Source organism: Lissotriton helveticus, chromosome 10, assembly GCF_964261635.1.
Source record: "Lissotriton helveticus chromosome 10, aLisHel1.1, whole genome shotgun sequence".
Classification (NCBI taxonomy): Eukaryota; Metazoa; Chordata; class Amphibia; order Caudata; family Salamandridae; genus Lissotriton; species Lissotriton helveticus.
The window spans coordinates 675,227,817-675,252,828 of NC_136071.1; positions in this window are offsets into that span (position 1 = coordinate 675,227,817).

Sequence of the window (25,012 nt, forward strand, 5' to 3'; positions counted from 1 at the left end):
ATAAGCGGCGTTCATTTGTGTTCACAGTACCCCTTGTTGATTGTTTCAATCGAGCATTGAATTGTTCGAAGTTAATTCTCTTAAGGATCTTCTCTACCTGCAAACGAGGAAGAATAGGAATATTCTCTCTCCCTTTGCAGATAGTGAAGGGTAGGTAACGCAAGCCTTTAACACGTCGTACCTATTTCATTCCTCATTGATTGATTGATTGTCCGAACATTGACTGTTTGGGAATTAGTTCTTTTTGGAGGTATTCCCTGTTTGCAAATAAACGTAGGAAAATCTTTGCAAGTAGTGAAAGGGTACGTAATGCGGACCGTTCTCCCCCGTTGTAATCTGTCATGCCTATCTACTCCCCACTGATTGATGCACCTTTTTCACCCGGACCATTTACTAGAGATACGTCATCTGGCCCGACCAGAGAGCACCCCTAGTGAAAAGGACATATGCAATAATAACGAAGTGATCACTGTATCCTGTTAACAGAAACTTTACCATGAAACAACCTGGAAAGAAAAAAATAGGAAAACGAAAATCAGTAGGCCACTGATGAACATGAACTTTTATTAAACAACGAACAAAGAAACAATAACATAACGTAATGATAAAACCTATTAATGTCCTAGAAACAAGAAAACGTTAAAATATGCCAGTGGTGAGAGACCAGAAAAACAGTAAGAGAAACCAAATCACCCCTCGCTGTCCCACCGCCTGCCACGCCAAAAAAATCGATAGACTAGGGAAAATGCAAGTCAGTAGAACATCCACCCCCACTCTGGAAACTTCCAAGGTGGGGCAGGGTTCCGGCTACGCCCAGCCGGGAGCAGCCCATATAAGGCAGGTCCTGCTGCCACGCCTCGGCCAGGAGATCCTAACGTAGGGTGTAGCCGGAGGAGAGGCCGAGGCCAGCGGGACCCGGCCAGGGGATTGCCTTTACAACGCTGAACAGTTGCAGGGGGGGGGAATGTCTCCTCGACCCTCCCCTCTCTCTCCCAGTCCGGCCGCGGTGGCCCTTGAGAGTTGCAGGTAGTCCCGCCACATGCTCTTCCGGTCCGACCACCAACGGTCGGGGGGCCGAGGCCGACGGGATCCGGCTGCAGCCGATAAACCAAGAAACCCGTTCATGGGGCCAGAGCCAGGGGCGTCCGGCCGACATCCACCGGAAGCCCGGCCCGAAGACGGACGGGACACTTCTTTCTTTTATAATGGCTGCGACAACACTGGGGGGGGATGTCTTGCACATGCCTCCGACCCCCCCCCCCTCGTCCTCATCGCCTGGTCCGGCCATAACAAATCTCAAGCGAGACGCCGTGGGGTGCACTGGGAGGGAGAGACGGTGCGAACAGGCCTCTCCCGCCTCCCCAGGTGGAGGCTTCCCAGCTGCACCCTCAGCGCTCCAGGCGCCCGGAAAAGGGTTCTTCCACTGTGGCCATGCTGCAACGTCTCGCCCGGCAGGGTGGAGCCCGTCCGCTCATGTGACCCCGCGATCGCCGGTAGCTGCCGAACTCTCAAAATGGCGGTCGACCTGGCAAGAGCGGGCCCAGCATAAAGAAATGGCCCGGTCACTGGTTGACTCCACCACCGTAGTCCTCCACGACCTTGAAGATTCTAGAGGAGCCGCGGGAGTCTCCGACCCCCGATGGGGAATGACTGCCATGATCGCCCGTGGAGTGACGAAACTGTATCCGCGGGACGTCGGCGCTCCCATGCTGGCGCCAGCCTCACTTTGAATTACTAGAATCCTGCAGACCTCACTTCCGGTGAAAGCACAGTGTGACCCGGTAGGAAAAATTATTGCACCCCCTCCCCTTTTTGACTGATAGTTCAAACCACCGATCCTTTCCTTTGCCCTTTTAACGGAACTTTGGACTGCCTCCCCCTCTTTTACATTTTCTAGAGAAAACAAAACATTAACCACTACATTAGCATAGCAGTTGACACCAGAACTGTTTTCAAATTGAAAACCAACAACATCTTCAACAGAATCCTTTTTGTTTCTGCTGTGACCCTGCTACAGCACAGGCATTGTCCCCAGCAGTAATTCTGCAATGCCGGTAAGAATAGCTGTGGTGCCTACTGGACTCACTCACCCCCGCGGCGCCCCACGCCGTTTTTTGCTGGGCGGCAACTTACTAGACATCACTTTCGTGCCATCTAGATTTCAGCGCGTTCTGCTGCCTTGGAACTATTCGCACAACAGACCACTACTGACAAGAATATTTCATTATTGATGCTGTCAATTTCAATAAATCTATTGGATAATTCAAAAGAAATTGCCACGGTCTCTTCGTTGTTTAAATGTTTTTACTGTTTTTGTTTTCTTGTATATATTTATATGTTATTAAAGTTTTATATTCCTACTACTTTGTTGGAGTGCTATATATTTTTAATGTGACACATAATTGTAAAAACTTTGATGTACAAAGAGTCATTCCTGGAATCTTCCGCTTCAGGCTCGGTCCCCTCCCCAATCACAATACAGGATGGTTTTCAGATAGTAGGAACACGTGTGGTGTGACGGATCTCATCGGGTGTGGGTCTTGATCTACTATAACTCCTTTGAAGAGGGGTGATTCTTTACAGCTGGGGCCATAAACTACATCTGCAGGGCTAGCTGATAGCCTGGACAATCGGACACAGAGAAAGAGGAGTGTCAGAGGGTGCGGTAGTGAATAGGGCGAAAGGGAGGTGTCGGGCGGGCACAGAGTGTGATTCTCAGGGAAGAGCAGCGCAGATGGGGGGAGGTTTATTGCCCATGCATAAGACAGAGAGCGGTGGTGACCAGTGCCTAGTGAAGATGCTTGCGTGGGTGAGGAGCCATGCTACGAATCGACAGCGTGCAGAGAGTGGGTCTGGTCAACACATCTAAAATGGCTGCCGTGCACGACAAAAGTGTGGCATTTCAAAAAAGGCAAGATGGCGCAGACAATGTTTTTCAACACTTCCTCATTTCCTTCTAATCGAACGTTAACAGACGTTGGGGCATATTACCAAAGTTAAGCGATATTTATCGCTAACGATGCTTACCAACCAATTTTTTACCACTAAGCATCGTCAGAAATTATCGAAGATAAACCTTGCTATTATCAAGGTTTATCGCAAATGCGATAATAAACGGCCGCAATGCATGAATATCGCTAAAAACTCAGCGATATTCATGCATTACCGAGCTAATGCTCTTAGCCATGTTATCCACCTCCCATTGGATAACATGGCTAAGAACTGCTCAGGGCAGGTGTTACTTTTTGGAGATATTCGCGCTTAGCGCGAATATCTCCAAAAGTTGGTAATAGGAGATAGATATCTTGCATGTTGTAATGCAAGTTATTGTGGTATATGGAACTCATACCATAATCTCTCAGGAAAGCAGAAACTGATCCTTTTGGGACCGCCTAAAAAGGCCTAGGGGGTGAGGAGTACTCTACTTTGCCCCCTTTTCACGTTCCGTACTATTTTATTTTACTCTCTTCTGTAATTACACAAAATAGCAGCGATAAGATGCATCGGAGACACACAGTGAGAGAAAGGAGGCCGGAGATGAAGAAGAGATGTCAAATACACATTGGAGATAATATAGTGGCAGAAGGGAAGTAAATATGAGTAAACTTACCATGTAACATAAAAATGTTGCACTCTATACTATAAGTCTCATTTTATACTACAATCACTTCGCTACAACCTCATAAATTAAAAATAAAAATGAATAATGTCTCTAACAATTTTTGATTTCTAAATATAAATTTATTCTTCAGAATTTTCTAAATTTGAAAGAACTAGTAACATGTCCTCATCAGCAATGTCCTCATTAAAAGTCTCCAATGATGATTCTTGTAACTCTATGGTCTCCAAACACTCGATAAATTCGCCATCAAGAGATTGATCAAAAAAATCATTCAAGTCATCTCCTCCTTGTGACAATATTTCATTATTGGTGCTGTCAATTTCAATCAATGTAGTGGAATCATTCAAGTCATCTCCTCGTGACAATATTTCATTATTGGTGCTCTCAATTTCAATCAATGTAGTGGAATCATTCAAGTCATCTCCTCCTTGTGACAATATTTCATTATTGGTGCTGTCCATTTCAATCAATCTAATGGAATCATACAAGTCATCTCCTCCTTGTGACAATATTTCATTATTGGTGCTCTCAATTTCAATCAATGTAGTGGAATCATTCAAGTCATCTCCTTGTGACAATATTTCATTCTTGGTGCTGTCCATTTCAATCAATCTAATGGAATCATACAAGTCATGTCCTCCTTGTGACAATATTTCATTATTGGTGCTCTCAATTTCAATCAATGTGTTGGACAATTCAAAAGAAATTGCCACGGTCTCTTCATTGTGAGCCATTTTATTTTGAAATTGCTTGCTGTAAATTGCAGAAAAAAATAATCACTTTCATTTATCGTTTTTAGTAATACATAATATAAAACTAACTTTATCAAGTATTTAGTATAACAGAAGGACTGCAAATAAATAACAGAAAACATTTTTCAAATTATCTTCAAGTGTACAACATAGTTCCCCTTACAAATTAACAACTCACCTTTTTAAAAGTAGCAGAAGTGTTAGTACTGTGTAAATCAAACACCAGAAATTCACCACCAAAAATTCCTCACAAATGTACCTCAGACAGTAGTATCACAAAATGGCTGTGGTTTCCTCTCATTTGACATATATACATAACCAATTAACTTTCATCACACACAAATACAAAACCAAAGTAACATTTTAATTGGTTCTAAATTTCAACACTTTCAAATGTGTTTTCCCCATGCAATTTTCCATAGGACATTTACATACGTCTACAGCCTGAATGGCTGAACGGAATTACACCAAACTTGGCAAAATGGTACATCAAACCTAAGAGGTCAGGAAGGATCTACTATGCCCCCTTATGGTCATTTCCCCCTTCGCTTTGGCCTCCTCTTGTCTCTCAATCCTACCGAGAGACAAGATGGCGGCCGCTACGGACTGTTTGGAATGTTGACAGACGCCGGAGAACCAATCAGCTTCGCAAAGCTCCGTAACGCGAAAAGTACGCGAAGCGGAGCGCTGTTACAGATATATATCTTTTTTTGAACGTTAATTTCTCAAAATCCACTGGAGCACATATATTGAGACCTAGCAAAGGCACATCGGGCTACCAGTCCCTAATATTTTGCCAAGTTTCGTGCAAATCCATTCAACCGTTCGATTATTATTATTTTTTTTTTTTTTTGCCCCGCGGGGCCCTTTTAAAACCTCCAAATCAAACCTAGGGGGTCAGCGAGGATCTACTATGCCCCCTTATAGTTATTTCCCCCTTTGTTTTGACCTCCTCTTGTCTCTCGATCCTACCGAGAGACAAGATGGCGGCCGCTACGGACTTTTTGGAATGTTGACAGACGCCGGAGAACCAATCAGCTTCGCTTCACAAAGCTCCGTTGCGCGTAAAGTACGCGTCCTGGGACGCTGCCAGGTCCGCTGTTACAGATATATATCTTTTTTTAAACGTTAATTTCTCAAAATCCACTGGAGCACATATATTGAGACCTACAAAAGGCACATCGGGCTACCAGTCCCTACAATTTTGCCAAGTTTCGTGCAAATCCATTCAGCCGTTCGGGCTAAAAGTGAGGCCAACCGCCCTATGGAAAACTCAATGTTAAAAACACGTTTTGGGACCCCCCTTTTTTCTCGGCCCCCCCTTGACGAACCCCCCCCAAATTTTCAAGGGCTGCTCAGAAACAAAATGTGCCATTTTCCTGAAAATTGCAGCCAATTCTGTCCACAAACGCCAAAGTTATTAGACATAGAATTTTCAAAAATCCCATAGAGAAAAAATCCTAACTATATCGCCAGTAGGTAATATATATTATATATATATTCACTGAAAAAAACATAGGTTTCAGGGGTGTTATAGTTAGTTGGACATCTCACTCATACAAAACCTTTGAAATTCCTCCGTTATAGTTTGTTGTACTAACTGTAACTCTTGCGTCCTCAATCCACTGCTGATAATGTCACATATTACATAATTCATGACATGGTCAGTGACATCACTGATGACATCACTGATGACATCTCAAATGACATCACTGATGACATCACTGATGACATGTATTTTGTTTCGTTATTTAAATATGTATTATATACATAGCAATCTCCATTGAAGAATGAGTGGATATATAAATATCTGGATGGAAGATTTAGTAGCAGTGTGATTGTTTATTTGACTAATTTATAGTATCTCACTAAATATTTTGGATAGTGACTAAACTGTGTGAATATCTGTATTACTTTGTCAGTTGTTCTGTAAACTGCTACACCAGTTCCTTAGTAGCTCTATGTACGTCTATAGTAGGTATTGATTAGTTAACTGAGTATTGTATGAGAGATTGAATGTGTGTGTGGTTTGGTGAGGGGTGTGTGACTGCCCAAAGATGTGTGAATAGTTGATTTAGTAGGTATATGAGGTTAAGTCTACATGTTATAACAGTTGGGTGAGTGAATATCTTTATGGGTGTGGTGATGAGCAAATATATCTCTCAATGGTTCATGTCCAACAAACTAGAAAAATAAAAGGCAGTGTATGTGGCATTTGTTGTATATAAATAATTATTCATAAGACTCAATGATTGCATGAATGACTGTATGAATAACTGTATACTTGTAATAGTGATTTTATAACACACTAAGTATGAGTTACTATCTATATGAATAAATGAAGTGGTGTTTGTATAAGTGTGTAGCTGAGTAACTGTAAGTATGATCCGTTGTTTGCATAAGTGAGTAGGATGACTGCATAAGTGAATAGGATGTGTGCTGGTGTGTAATGTCGATATAAGTACATTTGATAGTGTTCTATTGATCATTGACAGCATGTATGAGTGAATCTATAGGTAAATGATTAGATGTGTGTGTAGAACTAGGAATCACTGAGTGGGTTTTTAGAAACTTGTAATAGTGTGTCAATGGATTCAAATATGGTACTCTGTATTTTACAATGAGTGATGAAAGGTTATACTAGTGTATGATGAGGTGTATCTGATTGTCACATGGATGATGTCATCAGTGATGCCATCAGTGATGTCATTTGAGATGTCATCAGTGATGTCATCAGAGATGTCACTGACCATGTCATGAATGATGTAATATGTGACATCATCATCAGTGGATTGCAGGCGCAAGTGTTACAGTTAGTATAACTAACTATAATGGAGGAATTTCAATGGTTTTGTATGAGTGAAATGTCCAGCTATCTATAACACCCATTAAACCTACGTTTTTTTCAGTGTATTTCTATGGTTTTTTAAATGATAATTCCTAACTATAACGTGTCTGAAACCTATGTTTTTTTCAGTGAGTTTCAAAGGTTTTTCAAATGCTAATTCCTAAGTATAATGTTCATTAAGCATATCTGTTTTTTTCTATCTTGTTTTAATTATCAACCCATTCTCAACTTAGTATAAACTGCAAATATTACCACTCTTCAATTGATTCCTTCCTTCAACAAAATCGCCACAAACCAGAACCACAACTAACGTTAATAATATACAAACTAGGTGTTCCCTTACAAAAAAAAAACACTACTTCCCCATATTTTTAACAACAAGCAAAATCTGCACTGCTACCTAAAAAAAGAGGCGATAGTTCTACTTACCACTAACAACTTAACATCAACATTTAAGTAGTGTAAGGACGTCAACTATATACTGTGTGAATTACATCCAAATAACACCCATATTTAAAGACAAATATGTAATAGAGGTAGTAATGATGCACTTCAGGACACCTAACAAAATCACAACACCCAGTGCCACCACAACTACAACCACCCTTCCTGACCCACCCCCTCAACCTCAGAGGCAGCGCAAAACAGGTCAACAGACCTTCCCAAAATAATATATCCCTTCAACAGCACACTAGCTGAGTGTTCAGAGATGTGGCAACCAACTATGTATAAGGGAGGAAACTCGCACATCAACAATAATTTACACAATGCCAAGACTACCGGTGATATGCTATATACAACTCATTTTAGAAACCAAAAACTTTTCTGTGTGTACATATACTATTACTGTATCATGTAGCTATCTTGTCCCCCCCCTTGAAGCAGAAGCGGAGTGGACTGGTCCAATGTAAGCAACTCCAGCGTAAGAGTATAAATAATTAGGCTACGCCTTGGGCGGTGTTTCACTTGTGTAAAGAGAAAAGACTCTGCCACAGCGAAGGTCCTCACCCTGCCACCATGACCACGTGCCTCCTCGATACAGGCACATTGCGAAGTCAGCGCCACAGCACCGCAGACTTATGTCTGTATCAACTACTGCCTTCGATCTACACTGCGGACAGCAGGATTCGCAACTTGAATTCCGCTTTGGATCTACGGGGAGCATTGAATTTAGCCTTGATTTATGTAAGGCAGAGACAATTGTATTCTATGTCCTCAGATTTTGTTAAAGGATGTGACAAAAAGCATTTCTCGATGTTTGTGTCGACTACTGCCTTCGATCTACACTGTTGACAGCAGGGTTTACAACTTGAATTCAGCTTTGCATCTACACTACAGACAGTAGGGAATTCAGCCTTGATTTTATTTATGGCAGAGACAATTGTACTGTATGTCCTCAGCTTTTGTTAAAGGATGTTACAAAAACCATTCCTCAATGTCTGTAATGACTACTGCCTTCGATCTACATTGTGAAGGCTTACGATCAGGTACAATAGCGATTGCACATGATGCATTCCAGTAAGCAAGAAACATTGTACCAGAGCGACTCGTCCGAACCACGAATCATCGCAGGGTACGCACGCGCTGAGTTCTTCAGGTACCACTAACTCACTGAACCACAAGTCATCTTTACGTGGCCTTATTAAGACAGAATTCACTAGGCAAAAAACATTGCTCCCAGTGCGGCCTGTCCGGACCACGCATCATCACAGGTTACGTACAGGCTCAGTGCCAAAGGTACTACTAACTCAGTGCAGCATAATTCATCGCCACGTGGCCATATTCAGGCAGAATTCAATAGAGAAAAGACATTGGTCTGAATGCGGCCACCCTTGATCACGTATTATCGCAGGGTACGTACAAGCTCAGCGCCAAAGATACTACTAACTCAGTGCAGCATAAATCATCGCAAAGAAGAGTGAACAGTTTTTTGTCAGCAATGAGGCATACTATCACTGTTAATTGGAATTGATGGAGAATTCAATAGACAAAAGACATTACTCAAATTACTGTGCCTCCCCCCGACCAAGCATCATCGCAGGGTACGTACACGCTAAGCGCCGAAGGTACTACTACCTCAGTGCACCATAAATCATCACCACGTAGCCTTATTAAGGCAAAATTCACTAGGTAAAAAACATAGCTACCAGTGCGCCCCCCCGGACGACGCATCATCGTAGGTTACGTACACGCTCAGTACCAAAGGTACTACTAACTCAGTACACATAAGTCATTGCCACGTGCCTGTATTCAGGCAGAATTCAAACTAATTATAACGTCCCACAACCCTATACAATATCACTTTAGTATCCTTCCTTCAAGAACTTCTTTTATATCAGTTATATGTTTAGTTGAATAATAAAATTCACCCTACAAGTGCAAAGGAACACTGATTAGCAGTGTACACTGCCGACAGCACAGGTCACAATTTGAACTATAATGTCCCTGAAAACTACATATTTCAACAACATATGCCATATATGTTTCGTATTTTATTTGAATCATTATTAAAGATGATGCATTCCAGTATGCAACAGTCAATGCTTTAAGTGCAGCCCTTTAGGACCACACATCATGGCAGGGTGAGCACACTCTGTGCAACAGACGTACCACTAACTCAGTACACCATAAATAATCGCCACATGGCATTATTAAGGCATAATTCAGTAGTCAAAAAGCATTCTTACCAGTGCGGTCTGCCTGGACCATGCATCATCGCAGGCTCCAAACAAACCGCCCCTACCTCAGTGCACCACAACTCATGAACCCTATATGATAGAATCTTCTGTGTATGATTTCACATGTAGTGCTCCTACCTTTGTACAGCAGAAGTCATAAATCGTTTATGATGAAATATTTGTGAATGATATCATGATTACTATTGTACTTGTTACCAACAGCAACGTAATAAAATGGAGTCCAAGGCATGTGCCCGTACCCACTTCAACTATCTATCTGTGTCTAGGTATTTTATTATGTTTGTAAAATGCTGCTCTTGAGCCCTACACATTATATTGTGCTGTAAATAGTGTATGCAACCATCTTACCTCTGGCAGTAACAAACATTTCGGTTATATAACTTTCTCTTGCTCATTCTACAAATATGATCATAAAAACTGGATTATTACAATACTGTAGGCAAAGTACATAGTGAATTTATAAGTGTATGCTGTTGCTCAAGTTTTTTTTGTAGCATATTTATATAGCACAAAGTCGACCCAAAACTATATCAGTGATTTACATAAGCATCGTATTTACAGTACATTTTCAGGCATGCATAGATTACGTGATTTCTCCACAATAACAGGATGTGGACGCGACTCCGAGGTTCGAACACTGATTTCCAGCATCAAGTTCGACAGTATACCTGAATGACCACATACATATATATATTACCTGCCCTTCATGTACCATAAACTGCAACCTAAAGCTTTCATAGTCCTGTATTACTACAGCACAACACACCACTGAATGTACAACAAACATTCATATTCGCAGAAATGTGTCATGTTCACCATCTTTTATGTGTGGAACTATGCATGAATGTAGGGTCAGTGATCCCCGTACCTTCCATGTTGGCCATGTTGTTGGACTTCACAGACATAATGACATATTTCCGTTTAAGACCCGGGAGACTGCACCACTACAACACGGACACACGAATCAGTTGATTTCTCAAATAGCTCACGACGGAGCCACGCCCATAGCTCTGGAGTCATTGTTCACATCCTTGCGCAGCACTGGCATACCTCAGGCCAGCCCACTCCGCTTACTGGAAAACACAACACTAAATGGCCCAGATTTTCATTGTAGTGATTTCCTAGTTCCAGGTCTAGTTGTGAGACCGGCACACACACCCACTCCCTCATAGCTGGTATACACCCACACCACACCCATCCAGAACAGGCGTCACAAGACACATGACCCTACCATTAAAAAAGACCAGGCGCACGTGCTTGACACCATTTTAGAGTTCCTCCCATTGCAAGCTCTGTGATGCCCCGTCCTGGTGGTTCGGACGCTTCATGTAGGCCAGAACCACCAAACATGAGGCCCCACCACCACGTGTGTGGCCTCTTTGGTCACTGAGTTAGTGGTACCGCAAGGACTGAGCGGGTGAACAACCTGCAATGATGATGGGTGCACGAGAATGTCCTTTGTCATAGCAATGTCAAGACTCACCACCAAATGTTAGACTCTTGGTAGCTGAGCGGCACTGCATGATATAGAAGGTGCTCTGTCCGTGAAAAGGTAAGCAGTGAGGCCTGGGTGCGCACCGGAGGGAGTACATGGGATGCAGCAGACTGGATACAAAAAGGCAATGCAGCGATTTTGGCGTCCGCAGTCCTACATACCCTATCTTATTGCATTTGTATTTTTTTTCAATGGCAGGAAAGTTTTATAGTCGGTCAAATGTCCATCGCTCCCACATGCGTAGCGAAGTAGATGAGTATTTATTTTTTTATACTATGTACACAGAAATATACCATCTTATTTTGACAACCTTTCCTTTCTCAATTCATTTAGAACTAGCGCCTCCGTTGCTGTGTGCAATACAGCTTGTGCCTTCCTTGGAGTGCACAGCACTGCTCATGCAGCGCAAGACAATTTCAATGTTAAAAAATAAGGATATGAACCTAACCTACGAATCGCACACAGTTGTGTGTGTCTGTTTCCTTCCGTGCTAAACCATTGGCCTTTGCGTGCGACTTATTCTAAAAGACTGCACGCAATTGGCCAGAGGCGGACGCATTGCTCCGTCCATGGCTTATTGGTATCTATTACGCATTAGCTGCGAGCAATAGATTCGATGGGTACATGAAATTTCAATTATCGTGCCCAAACACGGGCGTGATGATTGAAACCACGTGTATGACTGTGCACCACTTGTTTTCTATAACCGAATGCAAAACATTACTACTGTACTAATTGTTCATAAATTGAAGCCCATTAAACAAGTTGCAACCGTACCAATGGTTCTATTTTTAATGTAGGAGGGAAGGTGTGTGAAAGGGCGATGGCATCGTCCCCCCCCAACAACTCCAAAGCTCAACATTTGAGGAAACTGCGATGATGCGTGGCCATCATAATAACGCCTAAGAAGGTTGCTTGGACACTTGGTGGACCCTCTCTGAAACACACCGGTGACACAAGCTGATCAGAGAAGCTTGTTTTTAAAGCAACGAGAAGTCACCTGTGGGCGGGGAGAGTGGATAGTGTGCAGCAATTTGAATACATAGGAATGTACAATTACTTCCGGGCAGTGGGAGTGGATAGGTTGCTATAGTCTGGGTATGCTGCAACGATCACTCACCTCTGGACACTGGGAGTGGATGGGGTGCAGCAGTCGGGGTGCACACTAATGAGAACTCACCGCTATGCAGTAGGAGTGCATGGGGTATAGCAACCTGGGAGGAAAAGAGCGCACAGACACCTTCTTGCAGTGGGAGTTTATGTAATACAGTAGCCTGGGTGTGCAAAGGCGTAACACAGAAATGTACATGTGCATTTGTATGTACTCTGCAATTACTAATTCTATACTATCTTTCAGATTACTAAATCTGAGGGTGCACTATAACCCGGCACGCGGTTGGACACACACCAATGGCAAAAAGGTGAGTTGCGAAGATTTTCTCCAGTATCAACACTATCTCTCCTACTCCATCTATTACTTTCTCTCACTCACACTTTCAAGGTCTTTCTTTCTCTCTTTCTCTCTCTCTCTTCCTCTCTCTCACACTATTTCTCTTTCTCTTTTCAAGTTATGAACCCTGCTGTCCACACTGCAGATAAATAAATCAAGGATAAATTTAACACTGGGAGTGGATGGGGTGCAGCAGTCGGGGGGCACACTAATGAGAACTCACCGCTATGCAGTAGGAGTGCATGGGGTATAGCAACCTGGGAGGAAAAGAGCGCACAGATACCTTCTTGCAGTGAGAGTTTATGTAATACAGTTGCCTGGGTGTGCAAAGGCGTAACGCAGAAATGTACATGTGCATTGTATGTACTCTGCAATTACTAATTCTATACTATCTTTCAGATTACTAAATCTGAGGGTGCACTATAACCCGGCATGCGGTTGGACACACACCAATGGCAAAAAGGTGAGTTACGAAGATTTTCTCCAGTATCAACACTATCTCTCCTACTCCATCTATTACTTTCTCTCACTCACACTTTCAAGGTCTCTCTTTCTCTCTTTCTCTCTCTCTCTTCCTCTCTCTCACACTATTTCTCTTTCTCTTTTCAAGTTATGAACCCTGCTGTCCACACTGCAGATAAATAAATCAAGGCTGAATTTAACACTGTCTGAAGTATAGATCCAACCAGAATCCAAGTTGTAACCTCTGCTAGATGCAGTGTTTGCAAAAGGTAAGCAGAGCGGCCTAGATACACAATGCCTCCAATTAAACGCGCTATGAACAAACGATATTGTCCTGCATAATGCATTGGTCTCTCACCTCATTCTGTCTCCTCTCTGAATCATTTTAAAGACCTGCTGGACTATACTGTGGATCTGAGCAAGCAGGCACTTCCCTACAGACACCTCTTCAGCCCGGGCCTGCGAGAAGGTGGGATAAGCATTATTGCCAGTGTTATATTAATTTGTGATTTTTCACCTCATTCAGTCACATCTCTGTCTCATTTTAAATACCATCTATACCATAAGATAAGCCTACAAGCAGCGCTGCCCTACAGACTCCTGTTGAGGGTGATTCTGCGGGAGGGGTGGGGTGCACTACCCTGAGTGTGCATGTGAGAAAAAAATGATCTTGCCTTCCGTAATTGTTCTAATTTTAAAGACTTATTTTCATTTTTGTTTTGCAGGTTACCCACGCTCCTATCATTGGAGTCCATCTCACATTTTGTACATTATACTATTATATTAAAGTTACGTTTCTATTTATTTGTTTCCGTTTTAATGAAAGATAATTTAAAAAAAATGAATGTATACCTCTTCTTTTTCTGACAACATTTGACTAATATTTAGTATGATAATCATCTGCTTAGAGAAGATTTTAACACTAAAAGTAGAAATTATGTTTATAACTAGAAGTTTAATACCTAGGCTAACTCTTTACCAGCTCTTTACCAGAGGCTGTAGTTGCGATTAACGGTACCTATGGAAAAATGTTAAAAGTCCAGCACATTTGCTGTATGGATTAGCAATATTGTGTGCTGAACTTGTGATCTGTGTGCTCAGTTAAGTGTTCCATGAACTGTTATTATGGTGACAGCCAGTAAGCAGGTTGGGGGTAGGATTCAAAGGTGCTGGCTGTACAGTAGCCGTTATATTTACCCAGGATCCTCTACATGACAGAGGGAAAAGCAGACTGAGATGACAGAACACTGTGTACATTAGGAGCAAAAGAAATACACAACTCTTTGAATTAACCTCAAGAGAGGGCTCGAGCCATAACCACTGACGTTACAAAACCCGATATACAATTTGCCTACTCTGTACTCAACAATGGGCAATTCTAAATAGATCCCAGTTAGACACTGCTGCTTCACGATTCACAGTGTGCACTTCACTAAATACTTCGTGGCTATTTAAATGAAAAACGAGTTTGTCGACATTCAAAAATTTAGGGACATATTTATCAGGACAGCGTTAAAATTATCGCCGCTTTAGCAGTAGCAAACTGCCGCTAAAACTGCCATAATAGACTTAAAAATCCCTTGTTGTGTTACCAGAAGATTTTTCTACACTGCTGTTTGCTATGGCAGGGTGGGAGCCGAGGCTCCCGTCCTGTCATAGCAAACTTGGTTTGCATTTTGAAAGACAAAACATGAAAACCTGCTCTCTCTTTTAAAATGCAAAGCAGATTGCTTTTGCCCACGGGAAGCTGCATATTAGCAAGTCCCGGTGTGCAAAAGTAATGGTGGCTTCCGAAGGACACAGGGAGCTGGATGGGACCGTAGGGACATTGGTGCTCCACCCATGGTGCCCAACATTGTATATACGCGCATGGAATGGGATCCCGAGGAAGAATAAAAATTAGTAGTGGGTGATAATTTCTTTTAATGGTGAAATTAGGAGTCTGTAATGGGCATATTTACAAGGACAGCGTTAAAATGTTCTGGTGTGAACGTGGGCTTCTATTGGAATTCTCTGGAATTCTCAAAAGCTTATTATTAAGCCTATTATGGCCTCTTTAGCGGCACTTTCCTAACGCGAAAACGACAATAATTTTAACACTGTCCTTGTAAATATGCTCCCAATATCGCGAGAAATACAGCAAAAATTCATGTTCGCAAGTGAAAACCTTGTTAATATAAGACTGGGGACTTAACATATCAATTCACCTCGCATATTAAACATGCTTAAGTCTACTTCAGAACAGATGTTAGGATCCAGCATAAACCGCAATTAGCAAGAGTTTTGCTGTCAGTCCTCAAATCCAGGGCCGCCTTGTAAATACAACGCTGTAATCCTACCTCCATCTTCCATGCTATATTGTCATAGGAACACCTACCTTGCCTCTGGGAATGCCGTGGCACAAAATGGCTGCCAACACTTCCTGGTTTTGAATGTTGACAGCCAATTAGCATTCAGCGCATGATCGGGACAGTGCGCTTAGGGTGCGCTCAGGATGGGCGGATCCTCTCAGGCCATAGATATATATGTACTTTTAATTGTGATTTTCTCAGGAACTACTAAACGGATTTACACCATTTAAGCAAAAGGCACGAGTCTGAACCAAGGACAAACTCTTTGCCAAATTTGGTGTAATTCCGTTCAGCAGTTCCGACTGCAGCCGCGATGAACGGTTCCTATAGAAAATTGCATGGGGAAAACACGTTTTGGGACCCCCTTTTTTCTCGGCCCCCGCTTGACAAATCACCCCGAGACTTTCAGGATAGGAGCGGACTGGAGCGCCCCACCAGTTTTGAAAATTTGGCGAACATTCGTCAACCGGCCCCAAAGGTTATTCCAAATAGAATGCTGCAGATTTCCTATGGAAAATAGGTCCTTACTATAACTACCTACTGGCGACTGCCAGTAGGTAATATATATATATATTCACTGAAAAAACCATAGGTTAGAGACCATATATAGTTAGCTGGACATTTTATTGACATAAAACCAATGAAATTCCATATATAGTTAGTTGCACTAACTATATATCGCGCACCCGCAATCCACTGCTGATGATGTCACATATTACATCATTCATGACATGGTCAGTGACATCACTGATGACATCACTGATGACATCTCAAATGACATCACTGATGACATCACTGATGACATCTCAAATGACATCACTGATGACATCATCTAGTGTCTGTGTGTTTTTGTAAAGTTTAAATATGTTTTACATATTGAAGAATGAGTGGATGTATGGAAGACTGAGTGTGTGTGTGGCTGGCTGGGAGGTGTGTGACTCTGTGCATATCAATGTGTACTTGTATCAGTGATTGTATAAGAGAGTAAGTATGTGTTAGTATATGTGTGAAAAGTATGGTGTTCTGTGTTTAACTGTATAGATGAGGAAATCGAAGTGTGTTTGATTCTTCACAGGACTGACTAGGTGTATGAGTGCATATGATAGTGTTGTAATAATGAGTGACTGTATGTATGAGTGATTGTATGGGTGAATGAGTGAATGTGTGTGTAGACGTAGGAATCAGTGAGTGCGTATGTAGTAACTGGTATTGGTGTGTCATGATATCATCAGTGATGTCATTTGAGATGTCATCAGTGATGTCATTTGAGATGTCATCAGTGATGTCATCAGTGATGTCACTGAAGTATGGTGTTCTGTGTTTAACTGTATAGATGAGGAAATGGAAGTGTGATTGATTCTTTACAGGACTGACTAGGTGTGTGAGTAACTCCATGGATGAGTGGCAGTGTGTGAGTGTCTGCATAGGTGTATGAGTGCATATGATAGTTTTGTAATAATGAGTGACTGTATGTATGAGTGATTGTATGGGTGAATGAGTGAATGTGTGTGTAGACGTAGGAATCAGTGAGTGCGTATGTAGTAACTGGTATTGGTGTGTCATGATGTCATCAGTGATGTCATTTGAGATGTCATCAGTGATGTCATCAGTGATGTCACTGACCATGTCATGAATGATGTAATATGTGACATCATCAGCAGTGGATTGCGGGTGCGCGATATATAGTTAGTGCAACTAACTATATATGGAATTTCATTGGTTTTATGTCAATAAAATGTCCAGCTAACTATATATGGTCTCTAACCTATGGTTTTTTCAGTGAATTTTCAAGGTTTTGTAAATGCAAATTCCTAACTATATATGGTCTATAACCTATGGTTTTTTCAGTGAATTTCATTGTTTTTTTAAAAGCTAATATCTATAGCTGTAAAATATATTCTTTATTACGTGACGTATCACGTAGCCACGTGAGACGCCTCATGACGCGTCGCATAACCGTGACGTATCGGCTCTGCAGCGCAAACAAAACCCGTAACGTAAGCGTGCCGGAGCACGCTTACAGATATATATATTTTTTTTAACCTTAATTAGACAAAATCCACACGTGCACATATCTTGAGGCCTTGCAAAGGCACATCAAACAAACAGTCCCTACAATTTTGCCAAGTTTGCTGGAAATCTATTCCCTTAATTTTTTTTTTACTGTTTCTCTTGGTTTTCCCCTTGTTACGCTTACCGGGACGCTACCCGGTACGCGAACCGGACGCTCCAAAAACACAAGATGGCCGACTCCCGCTACGCTGCCGGTTAGCTGCCCGGTTCGCGTACCGGGAAGAGCCTCTACCGCGAAAAATCGCGGGGGACTTTAATATCCCCCTCATCAATCCTAGGGGGTCAGGAGGGGTTTACCTTGCCCCCTTTCCTTCATTTCCCCCTTCTTTTTTCACCACATCTTGTCTCTCGAACCTACCGAGAGACAAGATGGCGGCCGCTCCGGACTGTTTACAATGTTGACAGCTACGCTGCCGGTTAGCTGCCCGGTTAGCTGCCCGGTGAGCTGCCCGGTGAGCTGCCCGGTTCGCGTACCGGGACGCGCCTCTACGGCGTAAAATCCCAAAAAAGAATTTTTTTTTATTTTTTGCCCCGCGGGGCACTTTAATGTCCCCCTCATCAATCCTAGGGGGTCAGGAGTGGTCTACCTTGCCCCCTTTCCTTCATTTCCCCCTTTGTTTTTCACCACATCTTGTCTCTCGATCGTACCGAGAGACAAGATGGCGGCCGCTCCGGACTGTTTAGAATGTTGACAGACACCGGAGAGCCAATCAGCTTCACTTCGCGAAGTTCCGTTAGGCGTCAGGTACGCGAACCGGGGCGCTAACCGGAGCGCTGTCACAGATATATATATTTATTTAAACGTTAATTTCTCAAAATCCACAGGAGCACATATATTGAGACATAGCAAAGGCACGTCGGGCAAACCATATCTACAATTTTGCCAAGTTTCATGTAAATCTATTCAGCCGTTCGATCTAAAAGTGAGTCCAACCGCCCTATGGAAAAATGAATGGGAAAAACGCGTTTTGGGACACCCCTTTTTTCTCGGCCCCCCCTTGACGAAACCCCCCCAAATTTTCAGGGGCTGCTCAGAAACAAAATGTGCCATTTTCCTGAAAATTTCAGCCAATTCCGTCCACAAACGCCAAAGTTATTAGACATAGAATTTTCAGAAATCCCATAGAGAAAAAATCCTAACTATATATACCCACTGGCTATCGCCAGTAGGTAATATACATATATAAACATATATAATCTGCATATCTATATAAATATAAATGCATGCATACATATACATATATGCATACATATGCATGTTATTTACATGAAAGTTTTAAAAACACTAGTAAAAGCAAAGCTAAAAAGCCACCTCATTACAAACAGAATGGCTTTAACTTAAACGAGGGCGAGATCTATTGCATTTTCAATGCTTGTTTACTTTGGTTCTATCAAGAAGGCATTCAGATGTGTCACACATTTGCCATAAATTCTGAATGTTAGCACTCTAGGTGCTCATTAGATCACTGTAGTAAAGCTAGTGCTCACCAGGGAAGTCTGCTGCTAATCATGGTTTGCAGCCATTTTCCCGCATTTTTTATCCCGCAGACTTTCAGTCCGCATACCATTATCCCGCAAGGTCATTGACCTCGCATACCATTATCCCGCATTTTTTCAAAACGCATGTGCATTTATCGCGCATGCCTTTACAAAGAATTACGTTTTAAAGGCATGTATGGTAAATGCATTTGCATTGTGAAAACCACGATGACGAGAGAGGTAAGTGGGTTTGTGTTAATTTTTTCGTGGGTTAGTGATTGTGCAGTGTAGTGTAGTGTTGTGTAGTGTAGTGTTGTGTTAGTGTAGTGTAGAGTTGTGGTGGTTGTTTAGTGTAGGGTCATGCTGGGGGTAGTGTTTTAGGGTTTAGGGTTGTGTTGTAGTGTTTGCGTAGTGTAGGGTCATGCTGGGGGTAGTGTTTTAGGGTTTAGGGTTGTGTTGTAGTGTTTGCGTAGTGTAGGGTCATGCTGGGGGTAGTGTTTAAGGGTTTAGGGTTGTGTTGTAGTTTTTGCGTAGTGTAGGGTCATGCTGGGGCTAGTGTTTTAGGGTTTAGGGTAGTGTTGTAGTGTTTGCGTAGTGAAGGGTCATGCTGGGCGTAGTGTTTTAGGGTTTAGGATAGTGTTGTAGTGTTTGCGTAGTGTAGGGTCATGCTGGGGGTAGTGTTTTAGGGTTTTGGGTAGTGTTGTAGTGTTTGCGTAGTGTAGGGTCATGCTGGGGTGTAGTATTTTAGGGTTTAGGGTAGTGTTGTAGTGTTTGCGTAGTGTAGGGTCATGCTGGGGGTAGTGTTTTAGGGTTTTGGGTAGTGTTGTAGTGTTTGCGTAGTGTAGGGTCATGCTGGGGGTAGTGTTTTAGGGTTTTGGGTAGTGTTGTAGTGTTTGCGTAGTGTAGGGTCATGCTGGGGTGTAGTGGTTTAGGGTTTTGGGTAGTGTTGTAGTGTTTGCGTAGTGTAGGGTCATGCTGGGGGTAGTGTTTTAGGGTTTTGGGTAGTGTTGTAGTGTTTGCGTAGTGTAGGGTCATGCTGGGGGTAGTGTTTTAGGGTTTTGGGTAGTGTTGTAGTGTTTGCGTAGTGTAGGGTCATGCTGGGGGGTAGTGTTTTAGGGTTTTGGGTAGTGTTGTAGTGTTTGCGTAGTGTAGGGTCATGCTGGGGGTAGTGTTTTAGGGTTTTGGGTAGTGTTGTAGTGTTTGCGTAGTGTAGGGTCATGCTGGGGGTAGTGTTTTAGGGTTTAGGGTAGTGTTGTAGTGTTTGCGTAGTGTAGGGTCATGCTGGGGGTAGTGTTTTAGGGTTTAGGGTAGTGTTGTAGTGTTTGCGTAGTGTAGGGTCATGCTGGGGGTAGTGTTTTAGGGTTTAGGGTAGTGTTGTAGTGTTTGCGTAGTGTATGGTCATGCTGGGGTAGTGTTTTAGGGTTTAGGGTAGTGTTGTAGTGTTTGCGTAGTGTAGGGTCATGCTGGGGGTAGTGTTTTAGGGTTTAGGGTAGTGTTGTAGTGTTTGCGTAGTGTAGGGTCATGCTGGGGGTAGTGTTTTAGGGTTTAGGGTAGTGTTGTAGTGTTTGTGTAGTGTAGGGTCATGCTGGGGTGTAGTGTTTTAGGGTTTTGGGTAGTGTTGTAGTGTTTGCGTAGTGTAGGGTCATGCTGGGGGTAGTGTTTTAGGGTTTAGGGTAGTGTTGTAGTGTTTGCGTAGTGTAGGGTCATGCTGGGGTGTAGTGTTTTAGGGTTTTGGGTAGTGTTGTAGTGTTTGCGTAGTGTAGGGTCATGCTGGGGGTAGTGTTTTAGGGTTTAGGGTAGTGTTGTAGTGTTTGCGTAGTGTAGGGTCATGCTGGGGGTAGTGTTTTAGGGTTTAGGGTTGTGTTGTAGTGTTTGCGTAGTGTAGGGTCATGCTGGGGGTAGTGTTTTAGGGTTTAGGGTTGTGTTGTAGTGTTTGTGTAGTGTAGGGTCATGCTGGGGGTAGTGTTTTAGGGTTTAGGGTAGTGTTGTAGTGTTTGCGTAGTGTAGGGTCATGCTGGGGTGTAGTGTTTTAGGGTTTTGGGTAGTGTTGTAGTGTTTGCGTAGTGTAGGGTCATGCTGGGGGTAGTGTTTTAGGGTTTAGGGTAGTGTTGTAGTGTTTGTGTAGTGTAGGGTCATGCTGGGGGTAGTGTTTTAGGGTTTAGGGTAGTGTTGTACTGTTTGTGTAGTGTAGGGTCATGCTGGGGGTAGTGTTTTAGGGTTTAGGGTAGTTTAGTTGTTTAGTGTATGCTAAAGGCATATTCGTTCTAAAAGTTTTCGTTATTTTAATTTGCGGCCTAATAGTACATGCGGGATTTTTTTTGCGGACTGATGGTATGTGGGATTTCGTCATATATTCGCTAATCATACTTTCTATGGCAAAATGAACCCCCTCATTTTGTTCATTTTTAAATTAAATGTTTTAAGAGTTACCACTTTATTCCAATCAAGATGGCTTCAGGTGTGCCATACCTTTATAATAAGTAGGACTGTTAGCACTCTAGTTGTTCTTTAGAACACTCTGGGACATTCTGTCATTGGGCTATAGTTGGGCTACATCTGGCTAATATTTGGGCTACATTTGTTTTTTTTGTCTCTGATGGCCATCTTTGGGCTACATTGGGCTACATTGGGCTACATTGGGCTACATTGGGCTCCAACATATATATAGCCCAATGTAGCCCAATATATATTTTTCAAAGTTAATTTTCGTAAAAACCACTGGAGCCTATATCTTGAGACATAGCAAAGGCACATCGGGCTACCAGTCCCTACAATTTTGCCAAGTTTGGTGTAAATCCATTCAGCCGTTCAGGCTAAAAGTGAGGCCAACCGCCCTATGGAAAATTGCATGGGAAAAACACGTTTCGGGACCCCCCTTTTTTCTCGGCCCCCCCTTGACAAAACCCCCCCAAATTTTCAGGGGCTGCTCAGAAACAAAATGTTCCATTTTCCTGAAAATGTCAGCCAATTCTGTCCTCAAACGCCAAAGTTATTCGACATAGAATTTTCAAAAATCCCATAGGAAAAAAATCCTAACTATATATACCTACTGGCTATCGCCAGTAGGTAATATATATATATATATATATATATATATATATATATATATATATATATATGTATATATATATATACGCTCCGTGGGGTGACCAAAAGTAAGCAGCACACTGCACACAGCCGCTTCTCCCCGTAAAAGCGTCTTTAATGATATGAGCAACCCTCTTTGCAGTCTATTACAGCAGGAAACCACAGCCTGACGCGTTTCGTTTTACACTTCCTCAGAGGCTATTGCGGTTCAGAGAAGCTTGGGCGTGTCCACATCCCCCTATTTATGCCGTGTATCAGCTGCTCTATATCAGAGTTCCGTAAGGGTTTCTGGGAGATGTAGTTCATTTTAATCCATAGATGGATGCTTCTTGAATAATTTTGCATAATCAAAGGCTCGGAATGAGCCCCCTGGAAAGAAGATTGCTCTCAATCCTAGGCTGCATGCTCCACGTGAGTAAGCTCCGTGTATCAGAACTCCGTGGCCCTCCATGGATACGAGGTGGTGCCAGCTCGGCGACTGGACCGTCGCCTTGAATATACGCTCCGTGGGGTGACCAAAAGTAAGCAGCACACTGCACACAGCCGCTTCTCCCCGTAAAAGCGTCTTTAATGGTATGAGTAACCCTCTTTGCAGTCTATTACAGCAGGAAACCACAGCCTGATGCGTTTCGTTTTACACTTCCTCAGAGGCTATTGCGGTTCAGAGAAGCTTGGGCGTGTCCACATCCCCCTATTTATGCCGTGTATCAGCTGCTCTATATCAGAGTTCCGTAAGGGTTTCTGGGAGATGTAGTTCATTTTAATCCATAGATGGATGCTTCTTGAATAATTTTGCATAATCAAAGGCTCGGAATGAGCCCCCTGGAAAGAAGATTGCTCTCAATCCTAGGCTGCATGCTCCACGTGAGTAAGCTCCGTGTATCAGAACTCCGTGGCCTTCCATGGATACGAGGTGGTGCCAGCTCGGCGACTGGACCGTCGCCTTGAATATACGCTCCGTGGGGTGACCAAAAGTAAGCAGCACACTGCACACAGCCGCTTCTCCCCGTAAAAGCCTAGGATTGAGAGCAATCTTCTTTCCAAAAAATGTTAAAAAAATAAAAAAAAATATAAAACAACAAAAATATTTAAAAAAAAGTTCTTTTCAGAACTACCTTCCCTTTCAAAAAAAATTGCTAGAATGTTTAGCACTCTGGCAAGCTCTATTTCTTTTGGTTCGCTCCCGGGTTAGCTTCCCGGTACGCGGACCGGGAGCTAACCCCAAAAAAAAAAAAAAAAAAAAAGAGTAAGTATAAGGAAAGTAAACAGAGAGTGATGTTAAAAGAAAGACAGCTATAGGGAGTAAAGAAAACTGCCGCTAAAACCACTTTTGCACCAGTTTTCTGCCAATAAAAAGAGCAATAATTTTATTGGCTGTATTCATAATATGCCCCTTAGTGTGCTTCAACTACACAGAGAAAGCATTATGAACAAGTAGTGATAGAGTGATCAGTCAAAAGACACTAAGAGTAATAGAGACGGAGTGAGTGAACAAGAGTGAGGAACTATGAGAAGAGAGGGACTGAGAAAAAGAGTGGAAGGAGTTGAGTAAGTAGGTAATAGAGAAAGGAATGAGGGAAGTAGCAAAGGCAGGAAACTGAGGGTTAAAGAAATGAAGCAGTGGAACTAATAGTAGGTGAATGTGATAGAAATGTAACGAAAAGAGTACAAAGCATTTACCTTATAATTGTCGTTAAATTACTCACTTTTTGTTTTTATACTTTCAATCTGTGAAAGAGAGAACAAACATTTCAAAAATATTAAAACATGTATTTAAAAATTACAAAAGACAAGGGAAAAGATTGAAGGACAAACAGTTTTTCAACAACTTTGACACTTACAGAAGCTTCTGCTTCTCCAGGCCCCCTACACAGTCCTAAAGATATACATTTTAAACTAACAGTATCTTGATGCAGATGAAGTGAGGCCTATCTTAAAACATGGTGCATCTTTTGCATTGCTGTTGTCTCAGAAAAGTGTCGCAAGACACTAAAATTTTAAATAATTGCTTCAGGATGCCAATAAGATGTGTCCTATCCAGAGGTTTGTTTGAGGTGAGGCCTACTCAGGGTTGCAGATGAAATTTCGAGTTGTTAAAGAGAATAGAGGACATAATACATGTAAAGGTCTACCAATGAAGTGAGTCATGTCCACTGCACTCTTGAACAAAGTCCAAACCTCCTATGTTTCCCTGGACAGACCTAAACTTGATCTGCACAATGTGATTCGTAATGATAGGAAACACAGGTGATGTAATTGAAATACGTGCAATTTATTTTGCTCATTTCACAATCACATCACTTGTGTTTCCTTTGCTTAGGTATCTCATTGTGCAGATGTAGTCTAGCATATGAAAGAATACGCAGAAGTGCAGCACTGCATGCAACAACTTTGACACTTACAGAAGCCTCACCTTCTCCATGCCTCCTACACAGTTCTACATATACATCATAAATGCAAACAGTACAGAATTAATTATACATGTTAAATGGTTTATTTTTGCTGTTCTCAGAATGTATCAAAATTCACTAAAAACAGTGACTTGAAGGTATTCATCATATAACAGCGGGGAAAAAAAAACACAATCAAAATGATTGTGTTTAAAAAACCCATACAACATAAGAAATCAGAATTCAGAACTCCTTAAAGTTAACTTACTTTCCATGACGTCAAAGGATATCCTATGAACAGCTT